General features: G+C 39.4%; 1 long non-coding RNA gene across 1 annotated transcript; it reads left to right on the top strand.

Annotated features, from left to right (window-relative positions):
- Positions 1-2,036: 2,036 nt before the first annotated feature.
- LOC131308151 (uncharacterized) lies at positions 2,037-4,329 on the top strand. Its single transcript, XR_009194344.1, has 2 exons — positions 2,037-2,427; positions 4,168-4,329. It is a non-coding gene; the product is annotated as an uncharacterized LOC131308151 (long non-coding RNA).
- The last annotated feature ends 544 nt before the right edge of the window (positions 4,330-4,873 follow it).

Consider the following 4,873-nt stretch of genomic DNA (forward strand, 5'->3'; position numbering starts at 1 on the left):
TAGACTTCCTAAATTATAGTGGCTTGATAAGTTGGGATTGGTGTGGTAATTTATTTGGTATGGAAACATGTTAATTTGATGTCGTAGATGTGATAGTATCTATTGTGAAATTGTTAAATTGGTATTGTAGTTTAAACTTATAATGGTAAACTGGAGATTTGATTGAACGGTATGCATGTGCGTATAGGTGGATAATTCACACTTGTTGATGACGAGAGTAAAACAAAAAGACAAAATAAAAGGGGACACGAGGAAGGACACAATAAAACTTAACTGAAGTTTGAAAAGATTCAATTAGGTGGACGTGTGAGTTCTTTGATGACACATTGAGGTTAATGTCCTTGTGCACAGTGTATTTCACTGTAGTAATGTGTCGACTTAGATGCAAGTGTTACCAGTGAAGTGGGGTAAGAAAAATAAATTGGTTGGTTAAAGAATTCGGAGTTGTCTCTTAGACACTGGAATGAAAACGTAGGAGTATGTTTTGAGTTTGGTAATGACAGCTTGAGTTTATTTAAGATAGAAGTGGGTGCATGTGCGTATGTAGCTAAGAGTGTTAGTATTTGAGAAATGGAGTTAAATATTTTTTTCCAACATGAGTATGGTATTTTGTGTTCCACTTTTTGACAAAACAAATCTGCTTTTGGAAAATATTTTTCCTTGATATCTGTCTTCACTTCTGCATATAATTTAGGTATGGATATCTCTATGAGCCAGTGTAGCTCACCCTATCCTTTCAAGTACTCGCCATGACACTTAGCTTGGATTACATGGAGTGCACATTGAGGCATCTCTTGAGAGCTTCATTGGAATCATTAAGGAGTTGTTTATCATCTAGTCTAATTCACATTGTGTACTTTACCTACAATTGAAGGTTGTACCTTTTGGTTTGAACATATGTAAAGCTATGTATAAATTCCTCTCCTTGATTATTGTGAAGCCCTTTTAATGGAAGACGTTAGGGAGACTTTATGTAAAAAAAAAAATATAGAGAGAGAAGAAGAAGAGACTTTGATTCTTTGTTTGGATTGGCATGACATTTAAGGGTAAATATAGTTGAGAGAAAGACTTTTGTTGTAAAGACCCATATTTATTTTATCAAATGTTAATATTTTATAAATGCATGATTTTTGAGAAAGAAAGTGAAATAATAGTGATTACGTGATTTGGGGCTAAAGTGATAGAATTGGTTGTGAAAGGGTGCAAGTGGAATTTGTGGATTTGTGTGTATATATAGGAGGGTGTGAGAGTATCACCCCCCCCCCCCCCCCCCCCCCCCCCCCCTCCCACCTTCTTTCTCTCTCCAACGTCTCTCTCTTTCTCTCACTCTCATCCAAAATCTCACCCAAACACCTCAAAACCATCCCAAACTAACCTTCATTCCTCGTTCTACGTGTGATTTTGGGCTTACTCTTCGTCGATTAGAGCTCGATGTGGTGTATCTCGGTCGAATCAAGGTTTTCGGAAGCTAGGGCTTGTAGATTTCGTGGGTTTTGTACTTAGAGGTAGGGATTCTACCTCTCAATATATGTAAAAAAAGTGTTTTCTAGTGTTGAAATCATGCCTATGGTTGTTGTTGTTGTTGTTGTCGTAGTTGAATCCTCGAAAATCTGCAGAAAATTTGCTCGTAACATCACTGTTGCCGTATCGATACCCCCGATCACTTCTAACTCATTCTAAGCACTTCCAAATCACCCCATAACATGATTAATCATATTCGTTGAGTCCATGGAGTATCCTTGCATATCTCACCTTGGTTTGGTGGAAATGTTACATTGTTTACTTTTTAGACTTCGGTTGAATTGAAATGATACAATACAAGGATATGTGATTCTCGAACACCTTGGGACACAACGAGAACATTCGGGACCCATCGACGGGTGGGTACCTGACAGGGGGTATTAGGATCTTTAAATTGGCCAGGCAAGGGCAAAAGCTCATATTGGTTACATTCAAGACCTACTGATGGGTATGGTGTCTGGCAGGCGGTATGTAGAGACCCGTATATTCTTATTTTAAGCGATATTTTTTTTTCTTTTGTTAATGTACTGCCCTTCAAGATAGACGGTACGGATATTCGGTGTGACGCCTTCGTTGGAGGATATAAGGGTAATTGTGTGAAGGGTGCACGTGTGAGTGTGGTGTGAGAAGCGGGGGATTGCTCCCCACTTCTATAATTTCCCCAGGAGAATCATTTCTCCCATTTCCTCCCTTTCTCACTCTCTCGGCAGTCTCTCTCTCCTCTTCTCCTCCGAAAACTCTCTCCTCGATTTCATCTACTTAGAACGTGATTCCGAACAAAGTTCAAGAATTAAAATTGTTATACGGCGCATGGGCTTTCCGAATATCCAAGAAAAATCATGATCGGACCACGTGGGAGCTTGGTTGACTTGGTCAAAGGTTCGGGTTTTGCTCAAAATCCATGAGGTAGGGATCTCTTACTCTTGTTATGCGTTTATACGGTGTTTATGTGCCTAGATCGTGCTTTGTTTCATTGTTTGAGGTTGTTTGTTCCATTTCCGAAATTCTGCAGAACATGGTCTTTGTTTTTGGGGTTTTACGCCTTCTTAAACTCATGATTGAATTTTGGTTTCTTCATATGAAATAGAGTAGACTTAGAGCCCGTTCTAATGCCCACTTGAATCACCTAAAACCGTTGAGAATTGAATTAATGGTGGATTTTTGAAATCTGGTCTGTAATCTGTCTTGTTTTCTGGGTTTCAGCCCACTTCGAATGGCCATAACTTTCTCATCCGATGTCCGTTTTACGTAAACTTTATCTTGTTTGAAGGTCTTGAAGTTAGCTTTCATTTGCCACCAGAATCGTCTTAAAACTCTAAGTACACGAAAAGTTATGATCGTTTGAGTGGAGGTGTGTCAATCTGTCATGCTGTGAAAAATCGCCAAAATTCTGGATTCCTACCGGTAGGATGTTTTCTCTACCGGTAGAACTTTGTTGTCGTGATAATGAGTACTCACTGCCTTGTGTTTGTACCGGTAGGACTTATTCTCTACTGGTAGGACTTATTCTCTACCGGTAGGATTATAAATTTTCCCTTACCAACCGGTACTGTTCCTCTCTCTACCGGTAGAGTTCTTATAAGATAAAATTTCGTTCCTTCTGTTTCGGGTTTCTACCGGTAGGTTCCAAATTCCTACCGCTAGGCCACCAGCCAAATACCAAAATCTTCTATGTTGTTTCAAGTCCATTTCTTCCTGAAGCCTTAAACCAATTAAGGGGTTTATATGATTGTTTATGTATAATGGGAAATCAGGTAGTGTAGTTTGTTTCCATGTGCACGTGGTATGTATTTGAATTGTTCAAAATGGTAGAATTATGGAATTTGGAATGTAAGTTCCTTACACGACATTTGTAAAAAAAAAATACACTTGAGCTTGTGAATGACGCGCGAACTATCAAGGCCCAACCTTCTAGGTGGGTGCTTGGCAGGGGATATCAGGGTCCCATAATTAGCCTGGCAGGAGCTAATGCTCATATTGAACACTCAAGGCCCAACCTTCTAGGTGGGTGCTTGGCAGGGGATATCAGGGTCCCATAATTAGCCTGGCAGGAGCTAATGCTCATATTGAACACTCAAGGCCCAACCTTCTAGGTGGGTGCTTGGCAGGGGATATCGGGGTCCCATAATTAGCCCGGCAGGAGCTTCGGCTCAAGACATATACGATGAGATGGCGTTGGACACATGAAAAGTGGGAATGGTTCTAGTGTGAGTCAACGGATTCCAGTATTCGAGCTCGGATTCCGGAGCTCGACCCGTATTGGTTTGGTTTTGGTTTTCACAAGTCATTTGAAGTAAAAATGAAAGTTTTAAGGGAAAGAGAGTTGATATTCCGTAATGTGAAATTGTGATGGATTGTGGTGTTTGCGCATGTAGTAAATGAGGTGGTTGAGAACCTATTGTAAGTTTGTTCGGTTTGATGTGAACTTAGTATAGCTTGAGTTCGACATGAGTCTGACAGGAATCACGATAAGATGCTTAGAACATAGAAGTCGATATCCATTTGTCTATTGTGGTAAATCCCTGTTGTTCGTGTTGTTCATTGAAACTTATTCATCTCTGGTACATATTTCATCTCATTTTCGTATAGCTTGTGTAAAGATTTCTCTACTGGGCGCGTGTTTGCTCAAACCTATTATCATTTCAGGTACAACACAGGGGTAGTGATATGAAGTGCATGGAGTGCATCTTTGCATTAAAAGGGGTTTTCTGGCGCTACCTATATATTTGTAAATCAAATTGTATTGTAATGTACTGGGATGTCTTAATTTGAAACATTATATTTGTGGACAAAACTGAGGATTTGGGAGCAGTATTGTACTTTGGGGTATTGGCTGTACTATTGTGAGGATTTATACTTCAAATGGTATTGTTATTTATGTTTAAAAAGTAGGGCGTGACAGGGTATCGGGATCCCTTAATTGGCCCGGCAGGAGCTTCGGCTCATGACACATTCGACGAAAGGATTTTGGACACATGATAGATGGGAATGGTTCTAGTTTGAGTTGTATGATGATCGTGTAGTGGCTGTTTGAGCTTATTGATCTAAGATTATTGATTATCCTGTGGATTTTGTTCATGTTCCTTCCTTGAGATCATCCAAGCATTTCTCTTGCATTTAAAGTTAGAGTAGAATTTCCTACTGGGCTAGTGTAACTCAAACCTTATATCATTTCAAATACTAACTCGGGGCAATAGCTTGCATGCCTGGAATGCTTGGAGTGTGGACATACCTTTTTGAAAGCTAATCAAAGAAGTTACTTGTCCATCTTTGTAAATCTCTTTTGGAAGATGTATTTCTAACTTTAAATTTGTTAATTTTTTACAATGACAAATTGTAATCCTTAACTCTT

Source organism: Rhododendron vialii, chromosome 11a (assembly GCF_030253575.1).
Source record: "Rhododendron vialii isolate Sample 1 chromosome 11a, ASM3025357v1".
NCBI lineage: Eukaryota > Viridiplantae > Streptophyta > Magnoliopsida > Ericales > Ericaceae > Rhododendron > Rhododendron vialii.